At 43.9% G+C, this 16,554-nt stretch overlaps 1 long non-coding RNA gene across 2 annotated transcripts; it reads left to right on the top strand.

Moving 5' to 3' along the window:
- Window positions 1-55: 55 nt before the first annotated feature.
- On the top strand, window positions 56-10,870 carry LOC125172342 (uncharacterized). Of its 2 annotated transcripts, none has more exons than XR_007154694.1 (3): window positions 56-120; window positions 9,693-9,870; window positions 9,989-10,870. It is a non-coding gene; the product is annotated as an uncharacterized LOC125172342 (long non-coding RNA). The 2 variants fall into 2 exon arrangements; XR_007154693.1 differs by lacking the exon at window positions 56-120 and adding an exon at window positions 1,528-1,611.
- Window positions 10,871-16,554: the final 5,684 nt, after the last annotated feature.

Genomic DNA, 16,554 nt, shown 5'->3' with positions numbered 1-16,554 from the left:
ACCCTAGAGCTCAGGTCTAGGACCACCCCCCTTTATGAAACAAGCCGCGTAACAGCTGCTTGGGGTCTCTTCGGGCTAATCCAACAAGCGCAGAGCGGAGCCCTGGGCTACGGTCTGCAGGTGTGTGGAGAAAATTTCATCACAGTTAACTTCCATGAGGCTTCTCGAGGGGCTCTGAGGACGTTAGGGAGATAGACACACATTCACCTATCTCAACTTTTGATAGCCCAAATCAGAACTTTTTGAACTGGAGCTGAATGTGGATTGACTTGTGAAAGGGAGACAGGGACAGAAACTTTCTGCATCTGCTACCTGTCAAATCCCATGGCCTCTTGTCTGTTTAGGGGCGTAGCTTTAGTAATTCCCCCACCAGCCATTCCGTTTTTTCTCTTTACATGATTGTTCCTGTCGTCATACATGGTATTTCTCCCACATTAAAAGCATGGAAATAAATGTCAACCCTCTCTTGACCCGACACCCATTCCCTAATTCCCTTTACAGCAAAACTCCTATAAGACTTGCCCACCCGCGCTGTCTTCAACTCCCCTCTCTTCCCAATCTCTCTTGAATTCACTTCAGTCAGGTTTTTGCCTCCCCACAATAAGTTGACCTAACTTTTGTTAAGATGTTAAGAGCCATGGCCAATTTTCAATTCGTATTTGGACCATTAGCATCTTACTTGACACAGTTGATCACCTTCCTACTTTTTATTTTATTAAAAGGTTTTTTTTAATGTTTATTTTTGAGAGAGACAGAGTGTGAGTGGGGGAGGGGCAGAGAGAGAGAGGGAGGCACAGAATCCAAAGGAGGCTCCAGGCCCTGAGCTGTCAACACAGAGCCAGACACAGAGGCGAACTCACAAACCGTGAGATCATGACCTGAGCCAAAGTTGGAGACTTAACTGACTGAGCCACCCAGGCACCCCATCTACCTTTTAAAACTTTTACTTTCTTCACTTGGCTCCAGGACACCATGCCCTCCTGACTTTCCTCTTACCTTGCTGGCGTCTCCTTTTCGGTGTTCTCTACTGTTTTTTCACTGACCTCTTGTCGCTGGAATGTCCAAGGACTTAGTCCTTGACCTTCTCCTTTTCGATGTCTGTAATCATTCACCAGATGATATCATCAAGTCTCACGATTTTAATTAACTAATTTAGAGAGAGGCAGAGACAGAGTGAGTGGGGGAGGGGCAGAGAGAGGGGGGGTAGGGAGAGAGAGAATCCCAAGCGGACTCCTCACTGCCAGCACAGAGCCCCACGCAGGGCTTGAACTCATGAAACTGGGAGATCATGACCTGAGCTAATTCCTCAGCAAATCTAGTTGGCTTTACCTTTAAATTAAAAAAAAAAAAAAAGTTTATTTATTTTTGAGAAAGAGAGACACTGAGTGTGAGCGGGGGAGGGGCAGAGAGCAAGGGAGACACAGAATCCCAAGCAGGGTCCAGGCTCTGAGCTGTCAGCACAGCACGGGCTCCAGCTCACGAACTGAACCGCGATATCATGGCCTGAGCCAAAGCGGGATGCTTATCTGACAGATCCACCCAGGCGCCCCGGCTTTACCTTTGAAACAACACCAGAATCCTGTCACTTCTCACCACCTCCACTGCTGCTGTGTAAGTCCCAGCCATTATGTTTCTCACCTGGATAAATGCAAGAGCTTTTTAACTGATATCTCTGTATCCACTCTTGCCTTCCTCTCGTATAGCCTTAATTCATCCTGAAAGTAATCTCTTAAAAAATATAAGAGAGTGGGAATGTAAAATGGTGCAGCTGCCGTGGAAAACAATACGGTGATTCCTGCAAAAACGGAACACAGAATTACCATATGATCCAGCAATTCCACTTTCTTGGTATATACCCAAAATAATTGAAAGCAGGAATTCTAACAGATATTTGTACACCAGTATTCACAGCTGCATTTTCTCAGTAGCCCAGAGGTATAAGAAAGCCAAGTGTTCATTGACAGATGAATGGATAAATGAAATGTGGTGTATACTTACAAGGGAATGTTATTCAGCCTTAAAAAGGAAGGAAATTCTGACAGGCTAAAATGTGGACGAATCCTGAAGACATTATGTCATGTGAAATAAGCCAGTCACAAAAGGATGAGTATTGTATGATTCTACTCATATAACATATGGAGTAGTCACAATTCACAGAAGCAAAAAGTAGAGTGGTGGATACAAGGGGCTAGAGGGAGGAGGGATGGGGAGTTCTTGTTTAATAGTGGGTTCAGAGTTGCAGTGTGGTAAAATAAAAAGGTTCCTGAGATGGATGACGGTTTTGGGTGTGCAACAGTATGAATGTCCTTAATGCCACTGAACTGTTTAGTTGAAAATAGTTACATTGTAAGTTTTATGTTCCATGTGTTTTCTCACATTAAAAAATTTATAAGTCAGATCGTGATCCCCCTCTGCTCAAAATTCTCCAATATCTATTTACTGTATTCAGAGGAAAAGCTGCTAAGTCCTCACAATCTCCTTCAAGGCCCTAGGTAGTTGATCTGCCCTCAAACTGCTGGCCCCTTTAATCACCCTCTTCCGGTCTCACTGGCCGTTTTTTTAAAGTTTGTTTGTTTGTTTATTTATTTATTTATTTATTTATTTAGAGAAAGAGAGAGAGTGCAAGTGGGGAAGTGGGGGAGGAGCAGAGAGAGAGCAGGACAGAGAATATGAAGCGGGCTCCGTGCTAACAGCAGAAAGCCCCAACCCGGGGCACCTAAGATGACATCAGACCCTTAACTGACTGAGCGACCCAGGCACCACCATATTGGCCATTAAAATAATTTTTCTTTAAATGTTTGTTTATTTTTGAGAGAGAGCGAGAGCGCGCAAGAGACGGAGCATGAGCAGGGGAGGGGCAGAGAGAGAGGGAGACACAGAACCAAAGCAGGCTCTAGGCTCTGAGCTGTCAGCCCAGAGCCCCGTGTGGAGCTCAACACGAACTGTGAAATCATGACCTGAGCTGAAGTGAGATGCTCAACCGACTTTGCCATCCAGGCGCCTCCCCCATGTTGGCCATTTTGATGTTCCTTCAAAGTTGCCAGCACTCTCCTGACTCAGAACCTTTGAACTTCTTGTTCCCTCTGCTTAGAATGACCTTATCCCAGGGGGGCCTGGGTGGTCCTGCTCTTGATTTCTGCTCAGGTTATGATCTCATGATTCATGGGCTTTCATGGGCTGCGTTGGGCTCTGTGTTGACAGTGTGGAATCTGCTTGGGATTCTCTGTCTCCCTTCTCCTCTGCTCCTCCCCCACTCACTCTGTCTCAAAAACAAATAAACAAAGAAGGAAGGAAGGAAGGAAGGAAGGAAGGAAGGAAGGGAAAGCAAGCAAGCAAGCAAGCAAGCAAGCAAGCTCTTACCCCAAATACCCATTTGCTTCACCTCCTTCAAATCTTGACTCAAATATCATCTTTGGGGGCGCCTGGGTGGCTCAGTTGGTTGAGCATCCGACTTCGGCTCGGGTCATGATCTCGCGGTCCGTGAGTTCGAGCCCCGTGTCGGGCTCTGTGTTGACAGCTCAGAGCCTGGAGCCTGTTTCGGATTCTGTGTCTCCCTCTCTCTCTGTCCTTCCCCCGCTCATGCTCTGTCTCTGTCTCTGTCTCTCTCTCTACCAAAACTAAATAAACATTAAAAAAAATTTTTTTTAAATATCATCTTTTACCCACTCTGACCACATTTAAAGTTGCAACTTGCACCCCCACATTCCCATTCCTCTCCCATGCTTAAATTTTTTTCTCCACATCACTTACCACCATCTGACATACCATATATTTAAAAAAATTTTTTTTAATGTTTAAAAATTAAAAAAAATTTAAAATTGAAAAATTTAAAAACATTTTTTTTTTTTTTTTAACGGCCATAAGCCTGGAGTATAATTGCCAACATATACTTGGGGGTTAAAGATAAAGGAGGTTTGTAAAGGAATTTTTTTGTGTGTTTAAGGAGACTGGCAGGATCCTGGGAGGTTAGGATAATGTTAAGGCAAAATTCCCTTTTGCCCGTAGCAAAATTTCATGCAGGCAGCTGAGCTCCTAGAGGGAGGTCACTCTGCTGTTTCAAGAACTAGTCAATGAGCTGTAGGCAGTAAGGGAATTTAATTTTTCATTTGCCTTAGTTTCCCACATCACCATGGCAAGCACTTAAACCCCCTTACATCTTGATGAGCGTGATATTAGGTCTCCAGAAAATGGAGTCTGTAGATTTCTGGAGATCAGCTATTGATAAGATTGTTCTTTTCTGTTGTTAGGCAGTCAGGAGTGTCTAAGGAATATCACACATATCCCACCTGCACAGGGGGTGGGAGGGCTGCTGTTAGCCTGTACTTTGCCCTCAGCTTGCCCCACGCTCCCTCATCACTTTGACTGACATGCCCCCTTCTGCCCTGCTCGACCCCTCTTGGCTGATGATTTCTTGTCCCAGGATCTTCCCGGCTGTGGCTCCCAGGAAAGCCTGACACCCAGGTACCACCAGGTGGTGCTGTGGACTCATTCAGGAGAAGCTGGCTCTCCGTCTCCAGGAGGCACGGAAGGGGGCAGTCTTAGGATTCCCTCTGGCTCCTCTGGAGAAGCTTGGTTTCTTCTATGGAAGGCAGATGGGCCCCAGATGATCCTGGGAGGTGAAGTCTCCAAAATCCACCCTGGGTCTGCACTGGAGATTCCAGCACAGTGTTGGCAGCAGACCCACTACATAATTTGTGGGGCTCAGTGGAAAATAAAAATGCCGAAGTTGCTGCTAGAGGCAGCATATCGCATGCCTAAAAGCATGCAGAATGGTTCTGGTTCAGTCTTCTAGAGCTGACTGTTAAAATTTTAGCAATTTTAGGGGTGCCTGGGTGGCTCAGTCAGTGAAGCAACTGACTCTTGATTTCAGCTCAGGTCATTATCTCATGGTTTGCGAGAGATTGGCCCCAGAGTCAGGCTCTGAGCTGACAGCGAGGAGCCTGCTTGGGATTCTCTGTCTCCCTCTTTCTTTGCCCCTCCCCTGCTTGCTCTCTCTCTCTCTCTCAAAATAAATAAACTTAAAAAAAACTTAGGAGTTTTGGGGCACCTGGGTGGCTCAGTTGGTTGGGCGGCTGACTTCAGCTCAGATCATGATCTCGTGCTCTGTGGGTTCGAGCCCCGCGTCAGGCTCTATGCTGGCAGCTCAGAGCCTGGAGCCTGCTTCCGATTCTGTGTCTCCCTTTCTCTCGGCCCCTCCCCTGCTTGCTCTCTGTCTCTTTCTCAAATAATAAACATTAAAAATTTTTTAATTAAAAAATTTTAGGAATTTTATGAGCTGATTGTTGAACACAGCCATTATAAAAATTAAATGATATAAAAAGTATATGAAATAAGTTATATAAAACCAAAGGTAATGAATACCCCAAACTCATCACTATATAATTATTTTTATTGATTGATTAATTGATTTTTAGGGCATATGTCATATATTGACCCTGTGTTCCCCCACTCACTGGTCACTACTCTTGACTTGTAGAACAGGTACAGAACTGCAAGGAATCATCCCCAGCTCTGTGATAACCAGATCCACCAGTTCTGGGGTGTGGGGGTGTCACATCATAGACCAGAATCGACAACCGTAGGGACGGGTGGTTCTGCCAGTTAGCTAGGACCACATGTTCTCCTCACTCCCACAGCAGATCGTCAGGGTCATCTAGTTCATTAGAGACAAAGGCATCAGTCTGCACACGCTCGCAGAACTTGTATGTTTCACAGCAGACCAGCACTGGCACATTATGGGCTTGTGCCCCCAGGGCCAGTTCTGCTATCCCTACCCGTGACAAGATTAGTCACAATTAGTTAGCATATAGTGCAACAATGATCTCAGGAGTAGATTCCTTAATGCCCCTTACCCATTTAGCCCACACACCCCCACAACTCCTCTAGTAACCCTCTGTTTGCTCTCCATATTTAAGAGTCTCTTATGTTTTTGTCCCCCTTCCCTGTTTTTATATTATTTTTGCTTCCCTTCTCTTATGTTCATCTGTTTTGGATCTTAAAGTCCTCATATGAATGAAGTCATATGATATTTGTCTTTCTCTGACTAATTTCGCTTAGCATAATAACCTCTAGTTCCATCCATGTAGTTGCAAATGGCAAGGTTTCATTCCTTTTGATTGCTGAGTAATACTCCATTGTATATATATACCACATTTTCTTTATCCATTCATCCATCGATGAACATTTGGACTCTTTCCATACTTTGGCTATTGTAGATAGTGCTGCTATAAACATTGGGGTGCATGTGTCCCTTCGAAACAGCATACCTGTATCCCTTCGATAAATACCTAGTAGTGCAATTGCTGGGTTGTAGGGTAGTTCTATTTTTAATTTTTTGAGGAACCTCCCTAATATTTTCCAGAGTGGCTGCACCAGTTTGTATTCCCACCAGCAGTGCAAAAGAGATCCTCTTTCTCTGCATCCTCGCCAATCAGGCAATCTGTTGTTGCCTGAGTTGTTCATGTTAGCCATTCTGACAGGTGTGAGGTGGTGTCTTATTGTGGTTTTGATTTTATTTCCCTGATGATGAGTGATGTTGAGCATTTTTTCATGTGTCAGTTGGCCATCTGGATGTCTTCTTTGGAGAAGTGTCTATTCATGTCTTTTGTGACGGCTTCCGGTCGTATGTTTAGGTCTTTCATCCATTTTGAGTTTATTTTTGTGTATGGTGTAAGAAAGTGGTCCAGATTCATTTTTCTGCATGTCGCTGTATAGTTTCCCCAGCACCATTTGCTGAAGAGACTGTCTTTATTCCATTGGATATTCTTTCCTGGCTTGTCAAAGATTAGATGGCCATGACATTTGTGGGTCCATTTCCGGGTTCTCTATTCTGGTCCATTGATCCAAGTGTCTGTTTTTGTGTCAGTACCATACCGTCTTGATGATTACAGCTTTGTAACACATCTTGAAGTCTGGGATTGTGATGCCTCCCTCTTTGGTTTTCTTTTTCAGGATTGCTTTGGCTATTTGGGGTCTTTTCTGGTTCCATATATATTTTAGGATTGTTTGTTCTAGCTCTGTGAAGGATGCTAGTGTTATTTTGATAGATATTGCATTGAATACATAGATTGCTTTGGGTAGTATCGACATTTTAACAATATTTGTTCTTCCAATCCATGAACATGGAATATTTTTCCATTTTTTTGTGTCTTCTTCAAATATATTTATATTTTTGTATATATTTAAATTTATATATAACTTCTATATATTTAATTATAGTTATTTCATGAACACTTATGCTTTTGAAGTGACTTATGTTTATCGTGCCTATACGGTGAAAATACTATATAGTGGTGTGCTTCTTGGTTCAGGTTTCTTGCCAACTTTGCATTCAGTGATGTCACACTGGTAGTTAAAAATTGACAAAAGTCAGGGTGCCTGGGTGGCTCAGTGTATTAAGCATCTGACTTCGGCTCAGGTCATGATCTCACGGTTTGTGACTTTGAGCCGCACATCAGATTCTGCACTGACAGATTCTCTCTCTCTCTCTCTGCCCCACCCCACTTGCATGCACACACACACACACACACTCTCTCTCTCTCTCTCTCTCTCAAAATAAATAAATAAACTTAAAAAAATTGATGAAGGTCAGAGTGTTCATGTCATCAAAATCTACAAACACCACAAATCATGTTCGTCCCCCACTCCCCAGCTGAAGCCAGTTAAACTTTTACCAGTACACCCTGGTTGGACTCCTAATGTGCTGTGCCATGTGGTCTTGAGCAAAGCTCTCTTCTCTCCATCCTCCCATACTTAGTGTATCACTTTATAATTTACAAAAAAGGGACATTCTTTGTGTGCTGGGCACTGTTGTCCCATGTAACTTTTTTTTTAAAGTTTTTTTGGTGTGTTTTTAAATGTTTATTTATTTGAGAGAGAGAGAGAGAGAGAGCATGCACAAGCAGAGGAGGGACAGAGAGAGGGAAAGAATCCCAAGGAGCCCCCAAGCTGCCAGTGCAGAGCCCGACATGGGGCTCGATCCCATGAACCACGAGATCATGACTGGAGCCGAAATCAAGAGTCAGATGGTCAACTGACTGAGCCATCCAGGCACCCCTCATGTAACTCTTACAATCACCCAGGAGGTAGATTATTGTGGTACAAAGAACAAAGGATGTTGCCACAGAGGAGTTGATGACTTTGACTCCTGGGATGGCTGTCCCCAGGACTCCCGAAGGTGGCACTGTGGTTTGACTCAGGGAAGCCAGCCACATTCCCTTTCTGTGCCTCTGTCCTGCATTTAGAAAATAATAATAATAATAATAATAATAATAAATATAATAGTGGTCTTTCCAGCCATCTTCAGTGTTGTTTTTGAGACTTGTACATCAGAAGCCTGCTCCCTAGCTGTACCTTAAGAGTAGAAAGAGGAAAGATCTAGCCCTCTCTGCTCCTGTAGAAGGTCACAGCTGTAGGAGGTGAAAACTGGCATTTCCTTCTTACTATAACAACAGACAGTGAGAATTTTTCCCAAAAGGGAGACTGGGGTTGGACCCTTTAGGAATTCAGGAAATGCCAGCACAAAATATGATGCTTTGGTGTACTGATTATTTTGAACCTTGCACCTGAAAAAACAACAAATCTGGGGAGAGGCTTTCTCTGAATTTCCCCTCTCTGCTCAATGACAGATCCTTCAAAAGGAACTCAATTGTCTAAAATCCTCTCCCCTGGAGCTTCATCAACCAGGAAAGATTGACTTTTTTACAGGAGAGACTAGAAGTTGACACCACTTCTAGAAGTGACATCCAGACACACTTTGTGGCAAACCATCATATCTCCCCTGTTTTCTTCTAAGGGCCCTTCATTTATTCTCTCCCCTAAGTGGCCTATACCTCTCCTCTCCTTCCCTGTTAAGATGGTATATAAGCTCCCAATCCTACTGCTTTTTGGGGGTATTTCCTTTTTCCTCCCACTGTGATCCCCACCTGCATGTAATATTAAAAGTGAATAAATATGCATTCCTTTTCTCCTATTAATCTGACTGTTATCAGTCTATTTCATAGACCCAACTATGGAACCTAGGATGGCTGAGGGAAAGTTTTTCCTCCCCTGCAATGTGGGGGGCCCAAACATTAACTGTCCTATATACCCCACTTGCAGCCAAATACATACACCCTGTGTCCCAAATTTACACTTGCTTCCCGATTAGCAGAAAGCAGCTATCACTCCTGTAATTAAAAACACCCTGAGTGCCTGGGTGGCTCAGTCGGTTAAGCATCTGACATCAGCTGACAGTTCTCACAGTTCGTAGGTTTGAGCCCATGTCGGGCTCTGTGCTGACAACTCAGAGCCTGGAGCCTGCTTTGGATTCTGTGTCCCTCCCACCACCGTCCTTCCCCCAGTCCCGCTCTGTCTCTCTCTCTCAAAAATGAATAAACATTTTTTAAAAATTAAAAAAACACACAACCTTACTCCCCAAGGAAGGAACCCCAATGCCTTGATGTTCCTTCTCTAGCTTTCTCAAATTCCCTTCTCAAAAATCTGCACTCTGTGACTAATGGTGAAGTTAATATTCCCTACACAACCACCTGGAGACAATAGTAGGGGAAAGGGAGAAGACGAAATATCTAAAATGTGTAAATAGACACATCAAGGAGGGAAGTTCAAGTAGAGGCCATAATTGTCGCCTCCATAACCCATTTTAAGGCCGATGTTGTATTTATGGCTTTGCTTCTTCACTATATCTATTTCAGGTTTCTTCTGCTTTCAGTCAGTAAGGGACAGCCAGGTTCTTAGCTCACAGAAGAGACTCAAGCTTTGATTCCCGAGAGATCTGTGCCCTGGGGGACCCTCTTGTATGGAACTGCAGCAGTCTTGCTGTGACTCTGATCACAGGATTTGTACTAGGAATAGGATCATTCGAGAATACAGGTAAGTCTTTCACTAAGCCTCCTTGCCCCCTCTGTGTGGTAACAACCTATTTCCCCTTGATAGCCAGACACTGTCACCCCAGAAAATACCTTGATTTCTTTTTTGCTTGTCTGTTCAGGAGCATGAAGCGTTCAAAATGGTTGGGTGGCAGTTTCAACTTCCAGTTTGGTGGGAAAACTGTGTCACTTGGTGGAGGCATTCGTCCCTCAGACACTACAGGCTTTTAACACACCTCTCCTCCATTAGTCATGAGGCCAAGAAGCAAAGAATGTTTGAGTTGTAAAACGGTTTCATTGTGAGAGAGCCACTCCTACATCCAGCCCCTTGGTCCTCGAACTGCTCTCTGGCTAAAGGAGAAACAGTACGTACCCTGGTTCAGAGCATTACTGTATCCTGTGGATGGCTCTCTAGTTCATGAAGTGTCTACAGCTGGGACCTTACGTGGACCTTCAGGAGGCCTTTCCACCATGGTAGAATGCTGACTAATGGATCACGTGGTAAGACCAATGAATCCTGCGGGTATCCCCTGCTCAGTTTCCCACTTCTTGTCTTGCAAAGTGATTTCCATGGTTAGAAACAATATTTTGTGAGATAACAAGACTGCGTATTAAGTCCACAGATGGAGATGTCCGTCTTCTTTAGCCCATGCAGTTAGTCTCCACTCCTGTCATCATGGTCCTTTTTCAATGAACCTATGGAACAAGAGCTGCACTGGCTGGGGGAAAAGGCCATCTGGTTAACATCCACAGAACATTCTATTTGCTATTCAAAGCTTCCCCCATAGTTGAGGCCCATGGTGACTATTTGTATGGCATACCTTCTGTCTCATGATCTGGGACCATTCTAAGAAATTCATCTTTCCCAAGCCTCTTTGTCATGAACTTCCAATCTTGTAAGACTTTCAGCTGTTCAAATCATTAGTCATTGCCCATGAACTGGTACAGGTCCTCACCTCGGGCCATCTTTTCTTCCAGGCAAAGTGGGTAATGAGACATGCTGCTTACAGTCCTGCCCTGCTGAGGGATCTCCTTCTCCACTATCCCTTGGGGCCACTTCTTGCTGTTTCAGAATCTGTCATCAGAAAACCAGGCTCTAATAATTTCCCCTTCACAGTGGAGCTTTGTTGTACTCACTCACATAGCTGGGAACATTCTACTGGTCTGGGCCCACTCCAGCAGGTCTATCCTTGCTCCTCTGTCCCCATCCTTTTGTTCCCAAGTCTCTCAAGCAATCTCCTTGAGAACAACCTGCTTCTATATGGACCCTTTCCTCGAGGGAACTGCTGGGCAGAGGGGTCAGATGGCAGTTCATTGCGGGGGGGGGGGGGGGGGGCAGCTCAGGTTACAAGGTCACCTGGGGTGCCCTTTGGTCAAGTGTGCAGTCTGCCGGAGCCCAGCGAAAACCCGGGAGCTATTTCTCAAAAGAAAAATACTCACTTAAGAATGAAGCATGGCTTTGCCTCCAAGCCCTGAGGGCCTGTTTACAGCGACCTTCTATCAGTGTCTGTGGTAGGCCTCAGGGAGCACTCTGATTTGCCTCAGGCACTCTGAAAGATCAGGGCTGAAATCCTGAACTATGTGCACTGCATGGCCTGGACCAGGTCGGGAGGCCTCTTCTGCCCTCTCCCCCTCTGTGCCTTACTCACAGCTGGAGACTGGCAGATGGGTAGGAGCAGTCAGTGCACCAGGTGGTGCTTCCAAAATCCCAAATGGCCCATCAAACCCTAGGGCTCCGTCTAAGAGGTGGGAAGTCCAAAGTGCAGCAACCTGTCCTTTGCTTTGGAGGGAATGTCCTGAAGTATCTCAAAACATGTGACACCCAGAATTTTAATGAAGTGGCAGGGCGCTATGTTTTCACTGGATTTATCTTCCACCCTTTGGCACCTGCTACTTTCTCTCTCTCTCTTTTTTTTTTTTTTTTTTTTTTTTGGTTCTATCAGTATCAGGCCACCAGTATGAGAGCCTGTGGGATGAAATGACAGAAACTTGGAATGGAATCTTGACCTCTATTCTGTCCTCCTTCTATCTGAGGAGGTGTAAAGCTAAAAACACTTCCCAGGCTCCCTTACAGCGGAGGTTCTGATGTAAATCCAATTCCTTCAAGTAGATGCACCCACAGGAGACTTGGGAAAGCAGAACTAAGGCAGAAACCATCTCTCTGCAGCTGTGACTGCTGGCAAGCGAGATCTGTTTGAAAGACCAGGAGCAGCTTCTGGTTTTTCGCACGGGACTGACTGAATACGGTAGGGTCAAGGCTCCTGCAGACTAAATTAGGGCATAGACCAGCAGGTGGGCTTTTCTCTGAGGCAGGACTATAAAGCTAATTGTTTCTCGTATATTCTTTGTCATAGTGGAGAAAAATGCATTGGCCTGATCAAGTTCTGGGGGTTGTACTGATATCTGTCCTCCCCAAAGCCACATCTGAAACAGCATTTGCAATTGGGGTCACCATTTGATTAAGTTTACAATATTCTTCTGCCTTCTTCAAGACTATCTGACTTTTCCAGTTCCCAAAGACACAGATATATATATACATATGTATATACACACACACACATATATATATATATCTGTGTCTTTGTTATATATATACATATATTTTTAATGTTTATATATATATGTGTGTCTTTGTTGTATATATATATTAATGTGTTTATATATATATCTGTGTCTTTGTTATATATATAAACATATATATGTATGTTTAATGTTTATATATATATATCTATATATATCTGTGTCTTTGTTTTATATATATATATGTATTTTTAATGTTTATTTATTTTTGAGACAGGGAGAGACAGAGCATGAATGGGGGAGGGTCAGAGAGAGAGGGAGACACAGAATCTGAAACAGGCTCCAGGCTCTGAGCTGTCAGCACGGAGCCCGACCTGGGACTTGAACTCATGGACCACAAGATCATGACCTGAGCCGAAGTCAGATGCTTAACCGACTGAGCCACCCAGGCGCCCCAGGACACCGATATAAATGTGACAGAAATCATCACCTCTGCATATTTTAAGTCTTTAATGGTGGCATTAATCTTTGTGATGCTCTCAAGCTCTTTTATTTTAATTTACATTTTATGGGAATCAGGAACTTCAATGACTTGCACTTTGTCTTTCCAATAATAAAAGCTGTTAACCAACCTATGGCCTGAGTGCCAATGCAGGATTCTGCCAGTAGTTTAAGATATTTATTCTTTTTTTTAAATGTTTATTTATTTGCTTGAGAAAGCGCAAGTTGGGGAGGGGTAGAGAGAGAGAGGGACAGAGGATCTGAAGCAGGCTCTGCCCTAACAGCAGCAAGCCCAATGTGGGGCTCGAACTCACAAATGATGAGATCATGACCTGAGCTCAAGTCGGTCGCTCAACTGACTGAGCTACCTAGGTGCCCCTTTAAGATATTTAGTCTAATTATACAAATGAGGAAAAACTAGCAGATGGATTTAGGGGCTAGATCTATCCTTGAGTGGACTTTGGTCAAAACTCCATTTATAACCAGGCTCTCTATACTTCATATTTTCTCTAGGTGCCTAGCCTCTTACCTGTCCCACTGTGATCTCCCTTGGACTGCCAGGGCCAGAATCTTGCAAACTACATTTCCCAAATTCCCAAAGTCCATTGATAGCTGTGTCCCAGTTAGGTTGTGCCAATGGGAGGCACTTGGTTATATTTAATTTTTTTTAACGTTTATTTATTATTGAGAGACAGAGAGAGACAGAGCATGAGCAGGGGAGGCACCAAGAGACGGGGAGATACAGAATCTGAAGCAGGCTCCAGGCTCTGAGCTGTCAGCCCAGAGCCTGACACGGGGCTCGAACTCACAAACCGCGAGATCATGACCTGAGCTGAATACGGACGCTCAACCAACTGAGCCACCCAGGTGCCCCGGCACTTGGTTATATTTAAAGATGGGAGGAAGGGAGAAACCTTTCTGCTTCAGGAGGTACCTTGGCTTTGACAGCACTGGGTCCTCCAGCATTGTCGGTAGGGAGTGTGGGGTTGTAGGCTACAGCCCAAGGGCAGTAGCAATTTCCTGGGCTCTGGATAATGCTCTCTCTCTCCCACATTCTTCAGTATATCCAATGTCTTTGTGACCAACCCCCTGCATTAAAGTCTTCTCTGCTTTAAATATGTAGGGTGGTATCTGTTTTCCTGATTAGACATTGATTCATACATTTCTGTAAAGCCCACACTCTAGTGCAGCGCAGAAGCATCCTGGGTGTCCAGGAATTTGTGTGGCCATTGTCTGATTGTTCCCAAAAGGTTTGAATATTTGAGTACAAATTCTTTGGAGAAAGACTCATGGTATGGTCCTGCAGGTTATTGTTGGGTCTTTCCTTAAGGGTCTTTAACTTTCTTAAAAAAAAAATTTTTTTAACATTTATTTATTATTGAGAGACAGAAACACAGAGGGTGAGCAGGGGAGAGGTAGAGAGAGGTGAAGACACAGACTCCAAAGTAGGCTTCAGGCTCTGAGCAAGCAGTCAGCACAGAGCCTGTCGCGGGGCTCGAACTCACAAACTGTGAGATCATGACCTGAGCCGAAGTCAGTTGCCTAACCAACTGAGCCACCCAGGCGCCCCTAACTTTCTTTTTATTCAGTGGTCGACACACCTGAACCTACTCAAGTATGGACATTGGATGAAAAATCAAAACTGTCTTTTGGGGCGCCTGGGTGGCTCAGCCGGTTAAATGTCCAACTTTGGCTCAGGTCATGATCTCACGGTTTATGAGTTTGAGCCCTACATAGGGTCTGCACTAACAGTGTGAAGCCTCCTTGGGATTCTCTCTCTCCTTCTCTCTATCTCACTTTATCTCTATCTCAAAAAAATAATTAGAACAAAATTGTTTATTGCATCAAGATAGGCCTTTGTTCACTGGGCATGGAAGTATTTTTTTTTTCTGTTACTGTTATAAAAATTAAATGGGAATTTAGTAGACTGTCCCTGATTCGTTAGTTGTTTCCAAAAATCTCTGTGGATCAAACCACTCTGATTTCATGCCAACCCTGCTGCTTATTAGTAACACTTCCCATTTTGTATTTGTTGGGTAACTGCCATCACTTGGGCTGTATCATTCCAGACTCCTCCTCCTGAAATGAGAGTACATTTCAATTATAGACCCATCCGCCATCATTCCTGGCTTAGAGAGGATGGTCAGTAAAGTGCCTTTTAATGATTTTGGCACTTCCTTCATCAATTGTCCTCTGATTTTGGTAAAGGAGGTGAATTCTGGGTCTTTTCAAGGAATATAATTGTTGGGTTGATCAGCAAGATGCACAGACAGATTCAATAAATCATCCTGACTCCTGAGATCTTTGAATGTATTCCTCTGGTTTATGGCAAAAGATTTCCACTGTCATGCAAATGAATGACAGGTCAGTATTGTATCCAGTTTTGCATAAACCAACACTTCAATTGTTAGAATAACAGCTGCCAGCCATCAGAGGAAGCTCCCTGGATGCAGAATCTCCAGTGAATATATTCAAACCAATAAATTCATTTTGATCTGAAATTATATTCAGGCTTTCCTTATTTAAGTACCCTCCAAATTCACCTCCATAAATAGTCCCTTGCTTTTTCATCAAATAAAATAGCAGATTCCTGCGATTGTTTTCTTTGGGCAGGCCTCCCTTTCCCTAGTTTTTGTCTGCTTTTCATCCTCCAGGACGTGTTATGCTTGGGCTTTGGTTCTGGCCAAGGGGCAAGAAGGAACTTAAGTTTTCTTCAGCAATGAAGGTTCAATCTTATCAATTAAGGAAGGATGGAATTTTTCATGTAAAGGAGGAGGAAACACTTTCTTGGAGCTCAGCAGACAATACTATGTTCTTGCTAAGAAATTCAATCCCGTCTCATAATCTAGATTAAATTTATTCGAAGAACTTCTCTTAATTAACCTACACTTAACTGATTTACTGAATTAACTGATAATCCCCATGATCACTTTCTCTCCATATTTTTTTAAAAAAGTTTATCAATTTATTTTGAGAGAGAGAAAGAGAGTCCGAAAATGGGAAGGGCAGAGAGAGGTGGGGGGAGAGAAAATCTCAAGCAGGCTCCACTATCAGTGCAGAGCGCACAGCCTGATGCAGGGCTCGAACCCATGAACCAGGAGATCATGACCTGAGCCAAGATCAAGAGTCAAAGTCAGACGCTTAACTAACTGAGCCACCCAGGTGTCCCCTCCACACTTTTTTTTTTAATTAAGGTAAAACCCACCCAATACACATTCAGTCATTTAAAAGTATGCAAGTCAGTGGCATTTAGTGTATTCACAACGCTGTACAACCACCACCTATTTCTAGTTTCAAGTGTAGAGCTTTCTGAGTGCAGAGCTCTGTGTGACCTGCACAGTTGGTACACTGGTTAAGCTGGTGTGCCTATCTCTCACTCCCTTACCCCGGTGGCTGTCCTCCTATTTCTTAGGCACATCCCAATCTGTTTTTAGAACCTTCCTACTAGCTCTTTCCCTGCCTGCATTGCTCATCTGTTTAACCTGAGCATGGCAGCTGGAAGGTTGCCAACTGAGAGAAGCCGTCCTTGACCTTCAGCCCCTCATAGCCACCAAATCACTTTGTTGGATCGTCTACCTGTTTTAATTCTTTGCCATGCACTTCATATATTTCCTTTTTTTAGTTGTTGTTTTGTTTATTAGCCATCTCCCCTTGTTATGGGTTGGAC

Source organism: Prionailurus viverrinus, chromosome C1 (assembly GCF_022837055.1).
Source record: "Prionailurus viverrinus isolate Anna chromosome C1, UM_Priviv_1.0, whole genome shotgun sequence".
NCBI lineage: Eukaryota > Metazoa > Chordata > Mammalia > Carnivora > Felidae > Prionailurus > Prionailurus viverrinus.
The sequence above is the reverse complement of the archived record's forward strand: the minus strand, read 5'-3'. Positions and strand labels throughout refer to the sequence as shown.